This window comes from Canis lupus, chromosome 12 (genome assembly GCF_048164855.1).
Source record: "Canis lupus baileyi chromosome 12, mCanLup2.hap1, whole genome shotgun sequence".
Lineage (NCBI taxonomy): Eukaryota > Metazoa > Chordata > Mammalia > Carnivora > Canidae > Canis > Canis lupus.
The window spans coordinates 24,967,356-24,980,061 of NC_132849.1; the positions used below are offsets into that span (position 1 = coordinate 24,967,356).

The following is a 12,706-nucleotide window of genomic DNA, read 5'->3' on the forward strand; positions in this document are numbered from 1 at the left end:
TGGAGGGTCACTTGTAGCGAGAAGAGAGATGACTTCACACAGGCACAAGATTGGATAAAAGGGATCACTGGGTCACAAACTGAGAGTAAAACCAAAGGAATAGATCAATAGAACAACAGTCCTAGTTCACAAAAGTCAAAGTGAGTCCTACATGTCAGTGACAGGGAGAATGGTTTGAGGCAACATGGCAGGTGTCAAGGGGTGTCCATTAACCTTTAGAGTATAGCTTACTATTTTTAGGCTGTTACATATGCCTTCCTCTTTGTGGAACAGACCTTTTCTACTTAATTACAGGGTGATGGCAGTAACAACAACAATAAATAACACTTAGATAGGCTTACTATAGGCCAAATGCCAAACGAGTGCTTTACATAAGTGAATAAACTTTACTGGCTGGGAGAAGCCACTCTTTTTTTTTTTTTTTTTCCATTTTTTAAAAAGATTTTATTTATTTATTCATGAGAGAGGCAGAGAGAGCCCGACGTGGGACTTGATCCCGGGTCTCCAGGATCACGCCCTGAGCTGAAGGCAGCGCTAAACTGCTGAGCCACCTGGGCTGCCCTAAGCCTGGTTTTCTAATGGGTTCTGATAGGGCAGGGCCTGGGAGAACAGGGCAGGATTCAGTGTTCCGGGTGGTGCTCAGAGTCAAAGATCCAGTCCACAGGGAGGGCAAGGAAGAGACCAAGACACAACAGTAGGACCCCAAACAAAAAGCCAACCCAGGGATGGAGATCATAGGCAGGGCAAGCAATGATTTCAGAAACAACATGTAGGCTCAGTGGGTATCCGCAAGGTATGGATTCCTGGGGCCAGAGTATAAAGCTAAGACACCGAAATGGCAACATGGGAGCTCAGGAATCAGCCCAGGGCTAGCAGATCTGAGTCTGTGCCCAACTCACTCCCTGGAATAAAGGTGGGCAGATGGGCTGCATAAACAGGTACTGAGGGAGACTCTCCAAAGTACCAGTCTGAAGGGGCTGGGCGGAAGCCAAATATCAGGAGGCAGGACAAGAACTGATGATGTCAGGATAGAGTGAGTGCATTTGGAATGGAGAGAGGAGACAGTCCTGGAGAAGGTACTAACAAAGGCATCATCCCAGTTTGGACAGAGCCTGGGCCCTCTTTTCCCTCCTCACTCAACCCCACAATCTGGGCTGAGGCTGCTCCCATACTCCTCAGCTTGGGGACTGGGCTCAAGAAGTGGGTCTCAGGAAGTAACAATGGGCCAGCTGTGAGCCACCGTTTAAGGGGCTCGCCCTGTGGCCAAAAGCAGTTCTAAGTGTTACCCTGTAGTTACAGTTCATCTTTCCAGACTTTCCATTCTTTCTTCCTTAAATGAAGTTCTCCTTTTATAATTGTTTATCAACCACAACCTCTACAGGCGCCCAAATGACAAGTGTCTGTTAATGAGGTGGTCACTGCATGCCTATCACCAAAAAAAAAAAAACCACCACCACCACCACCAACAACAACAACAAAAAACAAAAAAACTAGGCTGGGTTTTTTTTTTTTTCCATTCATTGGAGGAAAAAAAACCTCATCATCCATGCTTGTTGAGTACTATGGGAGTAGGGCACTTGTGTATATGTTATTCTTTGTTCAGTTGATTTATAGTACTAAGTCACCTAAATTTGGGGTTATTTGTTCCTGCAGCATAGTTTACTTACCCTGAGTTCTCATTGTTTTTAAAGATTTTCATGTATTTATTCATGAGAGGCACAGAGAGAGGCAGAGACATAGGCAGAGGGAGAAGCAGGTTTCCTGCGGGGAGCCCAATGAAGGACTGGATCCCAGGACCCTGGGACCAGGACCTGAGCCAAAGGCAGATGCTCAAACACTGAGCCACTCGGCACCCCTACTGATCCTGATTTCTATGAGAGGATAGGGGAAGGAGACCATGACAGGCTTCACAGAGAAGCCAGGAGAGAACAGAGGAAAGGACAAAGGACACTGGAGAGAGGGAATGGGGGCTCAGTCCCAGAGCTGCACAAGCCACTGGCCTGATCTCTGGTCTGGTGTGGCTGGTGTGCAGGACATGAAGGAGAGAGAGAAGGAAGAGACAAGGCTGCAGAAGGAGAATGGGGCCAGGTCGTGAGTCTTGAAAAGTCAACTAGGGAGTGGCAGGAAATAAGGAGCCAACAAAGGGGTTTGGGGGAGTGTAACCCTAATGAGATTTATATTTTAGAAAAACCTCTAGCGGCAGAATAAAGAGACCCATGTGGGAGAAAGACCAGAGACTTTCTAGAGCCTCTGTAGAGCTTCCTAGAGCTTTTTCCAGAGACCGGTTAGGAGGCAATTACTACAAGTTGGGGGTCATGAAGCCCTAAACCAAAGGTTGAAGTATAGGGCCAGATGGTGAATATCAGCCTTTGGTTGCCATATCGTCTCTGTCACAGCCCCTCATTCTGTCCTTGTAGCACAAAAGCAGCTGTAGACAACATGTAAAAAAAACGTCTGTTCCAATAAAATTTTATTTACAAAGATGATGGGGCCCATGGGTTGCAGTTTGCCTACCCTTGACTTAAAGGAATAACACAACAGCTATCATTTCTTGAGGACCCCCCAGGTACCAGGCGCTCTACAGACATTGGAGGGAGGTTACTACTGGCTCCGTTTTGCAGACAAGGAAACTGAGGCTGAGCAATGTTGGGTAACTTGCCCAACGTCTTGTGATGGAGTGTGGCAAAGCTGGGATTCAAACTCAGGTCTGACTCTCGAGCTTGTGCTCTTTTGTGAGTTCATGCCACCTCCTGCAGGTAGTCAAGAAGGAAGAAAGAGGGAGATATACAGGACTGTCAATTCTCAGGGCCCAGGAGAGTTTACTCATTCATTCATCAATTCATTCCTTCAACAAATACTTTGCTTCTGCCGTGTGTGAAGTTCTGGGGATTCGAAGACGAATGACAAATGATTCCCCTGGATAGCTGGGTCTAGCATTTAGACCTATAACTGGGTGTGGGGATGAAGGAAAAAATACGATTAATAAGAATAAGGAAGTAAAACATTAAAGTTGCTCTCATCCCTGCCTCCTTCTTGCCTTTATGCATCCAGAGAGCCCTCTGATCCTCTGTGATCACAGACACCCCATCCTTTTACCCTCTAGCATCAACGCAAAGGCGGATTTACTGTGGAAGTTTTGAAGCTGAAGCATCTGGGTCCCTTGCTTCCTGAAACAGGACCTTCTAATGCCCTGAGTCTAATTTTGTATTTCTTTCTTCAGAGTCGCCCTTCAGAAATACGTAAGCTTCAGGCACCCAAACGTGGATCCGCCCTTGAGCGAATGTTTTCCAGAGCCTGGTCTGTTAAATGGCCTCTGCAAGAATTACTAGGGGCTAAGGATCCTGGTCTGGGCGCGCAGGGTTTCTCTCAGGGGAACTGAGAACCTCGGGGCAGTGCTCAAAGTCACGAGTGTGCCAATCCAAAGTCGGTCTTCATTATGTCCACTCTCCTCCGCTACCACCAGCTGCCCCCCCTCCCCCTTCCTTCCAAGTCAGCCCGGGGGCCCTAAGGTTTCTCTGACTCAAGCTCTTTGGAATTCCCCTCAGCAACCTCTCAGTGGGCCATCAGGGCAGGAAAGGACACCTGTGGTCCTGATGGGGTGGGGGTGGGGGGAGCCAAGGCAGTGCTGGAGGCTGGTCACTCCCTGCTGCTGGACTTCCCAGGACAGGGCTGTTATATCAAGCTTCCATCCATCCATCCAAAGGAGACCAATCACTGCCGGGAAATTTTGACTATTTCACATTCACCCAAGTCATAGGTGATTCAAAACCAGAATGCTATTAGTGTGAGCACAGGAGGCATAGTTGGCAAAATAATTGGCTCTGGTCACTTGCTCAGAGTCCTGTGCCCTGCTAGGCAAATCCACAAAGCATACCAAATTATAGACTGGGAATTGGGTGAGTGAGCGAAAACAATACTGTGACTCCTTAAGGGCAGGTACTGTACCTATTTGCCCACTGTCACATCTCCAGCAGCCAGTACAGCCCCTGACCTGTGATGGGAGGTGCTCAGTAAAGTCTCTGATTAAAGAAATGGGAGCCACTGTTCTTAGGAGATAAAACAATTTCTCCTAAGATGAATTGCTGTTCTTTTGGACTAGTTGTCTCTAAATGAACAGCACTAGCCAATAGTATCAAAGCATCTTTATCCTTGGGTCCTGTGGGAGATAGCCTATAATTTCTCCAAGCAAGTCACACGCAAGCCTTCTGTTAGGGCTCTGTTACCTCCCAAGCACCCACCTTAACTGTAACATTCCAGGGCTCTTTTCCAGAGTACGTTTTAACTTCTTGTTGGGTTTGCAGGAGACTTGGGTGATACACTCAGAATAGACGCTTGTTCATATAAATTGGTGTAGATTCTACTCATTTCACTTCAGAGGGCCTCACATTTGAAAGAGGACTGCAATCACCTCCAATTTGACCTCAAACTTTCTAATTAAGTTCTTCTTTCCAGCTTGTTTCTTAACTCAGGCAAAAGACCCTCAGGGCAAAGCATCCCCTGCTGGGAACCAAAACTACCCCCTCAAGCAATATAGACTGTCCTGAACCACAAGACCCCACCTGCGATTGACCCCAAGACAATGACTTGACCTTCACTCACTAACCTTTCCTTATATAGACCTGGGACTATTTTCAGCCCTTTGGAGACAGTCTTTGAGATGCTAGTCTGCTGTCTTCCTGGTGTTGGCCTCACTAAAATAAATCCCTTTCTTGTTTCACGAGTCCTCTGTTTCTCTTCCTTTGGATTTTGTCAGCAGTGAGTGGCCAACCTGTTTTGGAATCCCTGGAGCCAGGTGCCCTTGTACCCCTGCCTCCCAGCTACCCTTTTGACTTTCCTTAGAGCAACCAATCCTCCATAAGCCCCATTCTTCCCAGGATCTCTCTTATGTAGGTGTGTGAAGTTAAGTTTACCTATGATTTTTAAACATAGTCAAATCAGGAAATACTTTCACGAAGAATTCAGTGACTTATGAAGATAAAGCAAGACAGAGTAAGGACGTTGTGGGTCTGGGGGTCAGGACACCTGGGCTCCAGATCTGGACCATATTCAGGTCACAAAACCCAAGCCCCTCTTAGTGCAGGGCTACACTAGAAGTGTGGAAATGAAGAGATACTGTCCCAAGAGTAGCACTGTGGGGGGGAAGGGAATAGTTTAATTTCAATGATGGACAGTTGTAAAATGAATTGGGAGCACTTAGTGGGGTGATTCTCCAACTGTACTGCACCACTGGGATTCCCTATGGGTGTTCTTTCAAATGTAGATCCTGGGCCCTTCCCCTTAGAAATTCTGACTCAGTAAGTCTGAAAGTGTTCTGGGACTCGGAAAGCTTAAAAAGCCCCCCCGCCCCATCCCAAGGTGATTCCACTGGCTGTGGCCCCAGCAGCTTGAAGAGGTCAGGAAGTCAGTCACAAGGGCAGAGATCTACAGCTACAGCTGAGTAGAAACTCACCAGGCAGAGAGACACAAAATGGTAGGATCTTACCTTCCACTTTGGGAAAATGAAGGCCACGAGGCCTGACTGCCACAGTTTCCTGCTCTACCCAAACGGACTTGATCTCCGTTGACAACTGTCAGCAGAGGATGAAGTGTCCTGCCTTGTGGTGAAAGCAGACCTCATCTCTGGGCTCTTCCTCACTCCATCCTCCCCTTGCCCCACTTGAACACCGACGTGGACACACACAGCACACTCATCTCCCCCTCAGCCTCTAAACATGCTGGTTGGTGTCTGTGATCTCAAAAATAATCGGAATTAGAGCTGTTCCCTTCACTCTAGGCTGCGCTCCACATACCACCTTCCAGTTCCCATTTTTTTCAAAGCCATCTTCTTTACTTTTTTTTTTTTTTTTTAAAGATTTATTTAAGAGAGCGTGCGTGAGCAGGTAGAGAAGGAGGAGGAGGGGCAGAGAAAGGAGAAGCAGATTCCACACTGAACAATCCCAGGGCCCTGAGATCACTACCTGAGCCAAAGTCAGATGCTTAATTGACTGAGCCACCCAGGTGCCCCTCAGTGCCAATCTTTTATAACATAAGACACAAAAAAAGAAACAAAAGGGGTATGAACCTAGTACATGTTCATTATAGAAAGTTTCAAAACTAAGGGGGAAAAGGTCCTTTCAATCTGCATCAGAAGCTCTCAAAATACTTATCAGAACTGCAATTCAATTCATTTTATCACCAGAATGCAAACACCTCGAGGATGGGGACATGGTTTTTTCTTTCTCATCCTGTGTCCTTGGTGAACATAAAACACTCTCTACAAGTTATGTATTGAATAACATACCTCATTCATATTGTGCCCCCCTCCCCAACTGTATTAAGAATCTGGTATCTATCCAGTCTTTATTTAGAAAACAACAACGGGGGATGCCTGGGTGGCTCATTGGTTGAGCATCTGCCTTTGGCTCAGGGCGTAATCCTGCAGTCCCGGGGATCGAGTCCCACTCGGGGCTCCCTGCATGGAGCCTGCTTCTCCCTCTGCCTGTGTCTCTGCCTCTCTGTGTCTCTCATGAAAAAAATAAATAAAATCTTTATTAAAAAAAAGAGATTTTATTCATGAGAGACACGGGGGGGGGGGGGTGGACGGCGGGGGGCGGTAGAGACAGACAGAGGGAGAAGCAGGCTCCATGCAGGGAGTCCGATGCAGGACTCCAGGATTTCGCACCCGGGCGAAGGCAGTGCTGAGCCACCTGGGCTGCCCAATAAATAAAATCTTAAAAAACAAAAAAAATGACATGATGCCATTTAGAAAAGCCATCATTTAGAAAAAGAACAGAATATATTTTGAAACTTGCTTTTTTCACTGAAAACACCACAAATATATTTCTCATTCCTTTGGGTGTGTATAAAGCGTAATCCACTTAGATTGTCTTCAGTTTTATTTTTAAAGATTTTAATTATTTATTCATGAGAGACACAGAGACAGGCAGAGACATAGGCAGAGGAAGAAGCAGACTCCTCACAGGGAACCCAATATGGGAATTGATCCCAGACCCAAGGATCATGCCCTGAGCTGAAGGCAGATGCTCAACCGCTGAGCCACCCAGGAGTCCCTTGTCTCTAGTTTTAAATATTAAAAAGAACATGGTGATAAACATCCTTGTATCTGAAATCTTTGCATGTATCGTTCAACATTCAAATAGGCTCAATGACTTGAAGTGGGACTGTGGTGTCCAAGAATGAGAAAAAGCCCATGGCTCTTAAAATCCTGTTGTGCGATGATTGTAACAATTCATGTGAATAAACATTAAGAAACAGGACTTAAAAAAAAAAATCAGTGTGTGTGAGAGGGTCTTATATTAAATAGAATGGTCAGGAAAGGCTTTTCCAAGATGACCTAAAGTGAAGCCTGTCATATGAAGAATCTGGTAGACATGCCAGAGAAGCAAATGAAAAGGCCCCAAAAGCAGAAAAGGAGACCACGCTGAAGCCAGGGCAACCCACGTTAACACTGACCCCATGGAGAGTAGCAATAGACGAGCTACAGCAGGTCCTATATATACTTTAGACCTTGGTAGTCATTTGAGTTATCATCCGTAAGGGACAGGGAATATTGAAGGTGAGCCACTGAAGGGCTTTAAGCAGAGGAATATGATCCAGTCTGTGATTCTGAATAATAGCTCTAGGAAGGAAACATCAGAATATAACAATGTTTGTTTCTGGGTGCTAAGATTATAAGCAAATTTTTAAAATGCTTTTCTAGATTTTCCAAAATTTCTTCAATGAACATTTTTATTACTTAGTTTTTTGTCTGCTTTTTGAGTAGGCTCTGCTCCCAACATGGGGCTTAAACTCATGGCCCTGAGATCGAGTTTTATGCTCTATTGACTGGGCCAGCCAGATGCCCCTAGTTTTAAAAATTTAGTCAAAAAATAAAAAAAGCTAACTGGAAATGGTACAAAGGACAGTAGACAGAAATATGATTAATGGTAAGGAGTTGAGATCACTCTGAGTCTTGAGGAGGGTTGGTAGTGGTCTACAATGGTTTGGCTGGCATGGGCATGGAGAAAGAGATGAACCTGACCAATGTTTCCTGAGTAAAACCCAATGTGACTGATTGGCCAGGAGAGGTAATGGGAAGGAAGTCTAGGAGGACGGTTGGTTTCATCTTCGGTCACTGACTAGGTTGACAGTGACGTTGCTCAACTCAATAGAGGATACAGTAAAAGTACAGACATGGTAGGGAATACAAGAGTGGTATCACAGAAGACAAGAGTGGCTCACAGCATTAGAAAGCAAGCAACCAAATTCCTCAGGTTACAAAGCTGAGGAAGAGAAGTGATAGTTCTTCCAAGGAACTTGACTATGAAGAGAAAGAAACAGGACAATAACCAGGGGGAGTATAGGGTTGGAATGTTTTTGGACAAGGGAAATGAACCAGTAAGGCTGAGCAGTTGGCAGTACAGATGTTCAGGGGGTGGTTTAAGGAGCATGATCTAAGATGGGATGAAGTGGGATCCTCAGCACAGGTGGATTGAACCAAAAGAGGGACACCTCAGTTCTGGGATGGGAGCAAGGGTGTGAAGCAGCAGGATACACATATACAAATTTCCTTGGAGGCTCACTGTGTGAAGAAGTTCTTGCTTCCTTTTTTTTTTTTTTTTTAAGATTTTATTTTTTATTTATTTATTCATGAGAGACATAGGCAGAGGGAGAAGCAGGCTCCATGCAGGGAGCATGACGCGGGACTGGATCCCGGGGTCTCCAGGATCAGGCCCTGGGCTGAAGGTGGCGCTAAACCACTGAGCCACCCGGGCTGTCCCAAGTTCTTGCTTCTTAAACTTTATTTTCTCTGTGATTAGAAGGCAAGGTTATCTATTGGGGAGGTGGATGCATAAGCAGGTGGTGAAACCAAGTGAAGGTTTATAATGATCTGAGAATGGTAGAGAGTGCTGATCAAAGACACCTACCATGGAACACGGAGGTCCAACTGCAGTAGGATGCACTAGATTTCGTAACAGCTCTCCACATCCTTTATTTTTAATATTCTGCACCCCAAGTTAGGTATAGGTGGGGAGAAATGGAGTCATGAAACTGATTCAGGACTGGGAATTTGCAGAGCCAGTGCAGCTTGAAAATGAGGAGTCTCAGGAGTCAAAGGTTATGATTGAGAATAGCTTGAGTGGACGATTGGAACCCACTGGGTCAGGAAGATAATGGAGTTGAAAGAAAAAATAAGGGCCAAATGGGAAGTCCGAGGGATTGGAGTTCTCAAGTAAAAGGATATATTTAGTTGTAGATTAAGAAAACTGGAACAGGAAGTTATAATAAAACAGGAAGTTGTATATCCCAGTTCTGGGTATGGTCATGAGGGGAGCAGGTGGTGGAAGTGTAGATGCACATTTAGACTTGAAATAAAGGCACTGCAAGGCCATGCTTGAAAATACTCAGGGTGGCAGAACTGGAAATGAAAACCGGAAAGTGTGTTCAAGGCCTCAGTGACTTGCAGGGACTGTGAGGTTAGCAGGAGAGCATACAGGTGTGAGGTAACTAGATGGCGTGAGCCTTTCGGACCCTTTCCAGGCCTCCAGGGAGGTGGCAGGAAACCAGGCAGCAGCAGAGCCCCTGGAACCACAGGGGCTCAATCCTAGCTCTACCAGTGACTGTTTGTGTGGCCAAGTCAATTAAGTTCTCTGTGCCTCACTTGGCTTATGAGTAAAATAAAGATCAAACAGCACCCACGAGTAAAGGGCCTATAACTATGCCTGCTACACGTACCAGAGCACGACTCAAGCATCTGCATCGTTATCGTTTCTCACTCGTACAATGAGGGGGTTGTGAGAATCTCTAAAGGCAGATTCTTAAAGGTTCTAGTCTCAGAATCCCTTTACACACTTGAAATAAACCCATTTCCTAACGGGTATACAAAATATTTTTTTTTTAAACATTTTAAAATATTTTTAAGACAAGAGTTTTTTCAAAACAAAAACATTTGTAGGTATGACAACATTTTCTAGTTTTGCAAATACCTTTAACTTTTGGCTTAGCTGAAGACAGCTGGATTACCTTACTTGCCTCTACATCCAATCAATTGAGATGTGCTGTTTGAAGTATATTGATCTATTAATTTTTTACTCTGAAATAATAATACACACAGGAAGTTGCAGGGAGGGCCCATGTATAGTCCCCTGGCTCCTTCCAATGGTAGCAACAACTTACAAAACTATAGGAAACTATCATAGCCAGGAAGTGGACATTAGCACAATTAACCAACCTATAAAGCTTATTCAGGGCCGCCCCGGTGGCCCAGCGGTTTGGTGCCTGCCTTTGGCCCAGGGCGTGATCCTGAGGCCCCAGGATCGAGTCCCACATCCGGCTCCCTGCATGAAGCCTGCTTCTCCCTCTGCCTGTATCTCTGCCTCTCTCTCTGTGTGTCTCTCATGAATAAATAAATAAAATCTTAAAAAAAAAAAAAAAAGCTTATTCAGATTTCACCAGGCTTTCTATGCATTAACTTGTTTTACACAACATAACCAGGCCATAGTATGGAAGATGGGTTGGCGAGGTTAAGTACACGGGAAGAACTCAAGGAGGTAGGAGGAAGGGCCTGGAGGAACCATTTCTGGAGAAAAGAAATCATTTGATGGACATTTGGGTATAAGCACTTAAATTAATCTTTTTGGAAATGAAATCTCCCACATGGCAGGATAGCAAGCAGGTTGTTTTAAATTAAAGGGCCTGACCGTCAACTGGTCAACTGGACTGAGAAAATGTTTTCTTGAAACTGTTGAGGGCAGCCCGGATGGCTCAGCAGTTTGGCGCAGCCTTCAGCCCAGGGCGGGATCCTGGAGACCCGGGATGGAGTGCCATGTCGGGCTCCCTGCAGGGAGCCTGCTTCTCCCTCTGCCTCTCCCATGAAAAAATAAGTAAAATCTTAAAAAAAAAAAAGAAAATCCCAAATAATTATAATATTCTTGCTTACTCTTATGCAAAGAACAACGTGTAGTCACTCCCTTGTTTTCTTACTTTTGACCAACTGAAAACTATGGGATAACTGTCAAGATCTGATATTCCCTTGACGTTTAGACACTTACCTGTTTGTCCTCCTTAACAGAATTGGCTAACGACGCCCCCGAAACCAAAACAAACTAAACGTCTGTACTTACTCTTATTCCTTCCTGGAGTACAGTATTGTCAGTTCTCCTACCTGCTCTAGCATGTTTTTTTTTTCCTTTCCATGTTTTGACTATTATTATTAATGCCTTAATCTCTGTGTTGAATCTATTTACAGACATAATTTACTCATCACGAAACTGTAGGGTGGTACTGTCCTCACATTTATAGCACAAGTAACAGAACTCCTGAGCATTTGGTGCCCAGGATCACACACCCCAATACTGTATAAAGTGCTTAGAAAGATGCAGCTAAGCATTCAGTCAGCGTCAGCGTTAGCTAGCCTTGTTTCTGGAAGCCCTGTCCTAGTCCTCTTTCTTCAACAGCTGTGCTGGATTTAATTTAGGCAAAAGCTCCTGAAGTGCAATGGAAATATTTCTGGTGACAAAGTCCTGGTTTAGATCCCCATTTGTTTAAAACCTTATTTGGCGGGTGTCTAGTTTATCAGGAGTTATTACCAAATACAGTCGTTGGGTAGATCTGAGTGATCTAATACCTATCCCTTTAAGATGAGCTTTGTAACACGTTTGACATCAGGAAACGCTTTAAAAACAGATTTAATTATATATGGTAACAAACACTACTTTTACCATGTCTTATGCTAAATATATTACATACGTTTTAGCACTTAATCCTCCAAATACCTACCTGTTATTATCACTATTAGTTATCATCTGTAATCATGCTCATTTTAAAGACGGGGAAATCAAGGCATAGGAAGGCGGTGATTTGCTGCAGGTCACACAGCTGGTAATGGTGTACAGGATCAAGAGTGACCTTAGCCTAGGGACAGAATTTTACACACACACACACACACACACACCAAAACATCCAGAACAATTTCAGATATAAAAGCATAAGTCAAAATAACCAAAACCAAACATAGGGCAAAGAACCGGAGGTTCAGCAAGGTTAAAGAACTTGTCCAAGGTTACACAGAGGCTATCAGAACCAGAGTGCGGTGGCTGATGGATCTTGCCTCCGAAGCACGGTCCGTTTCCACCAACCACGCTCCCACCAACGCGTGGGCAGGGGCAGGACACCTATCTGTTGAATCAATAAGCCTGAAAACAAAGTCGACAGGGGAGAGGGTGAAAATGTAAAAGGGAAACGAAGACGGGAAAGGGGTCCCCGGGCAGGGGGACAAAAGCGGAAAATACACCCTCCGCAGCGCAACAGTTGTGCAAGCAGCGCATTCCGGGGCAGCCGCGGTGCGGGTGCGCGGGACCCGTGGGACACCCGGGCTGGCGGGGCCGAGGCTGCGGGATCTCCCCGAGGGGCCTGCCCCGGAGCCCCGGAGCGCCCCCCGCCCCCTCCCGACCGCCAGTCACCCGGCCGGGGGGCAGCCGGCGACGACCGAGGCCAGCCGCTCTCCCTTCGAGCAGCCGGCTGAGAGACAGTCACAAACACGAGTGCCCAGGCAGTGCGCAGCCTGTTCCGCAGCCCGCAGCCCGGTGCCGCCGCCCATGCGCCCGAGGGCCCAAGAGCGCCGCGGCTCCGGGGGGCAGCGCCCGCCTCCCGCGCTCAGCCCGGCCCGGCGTGGCGCGGTGCGGCGGCGGGGGGCGCCCCCGGCCGGGACCCGGGTAGGGCCCAGACG

General features: G+C 46.2%; 1 long non-coding RNA gene across 1 annotated transcript; it reads right to left on the reverse strand.

Annotated features, from left to right (window-relative positions):
- Positions 1–2,453: 2,453 nt before the first annotated feature.
- LOC140601280 (uncharacterized) lies at positions 2,454–12,645 on the reverse strand. The gene is made up of 2 exons (XR_012004318.1): positions 11,758–12,645; positions 2,454–10,869 (listed from the first exon to the last, which is right to left on the reverse strand). It is a non-coding gene; the product is annotated as an uncharacterized lncRNA (long non-coding RNA).
- Between the last annotated feature and the right edge of the window lie 61 nt (positions 12,646–12,706).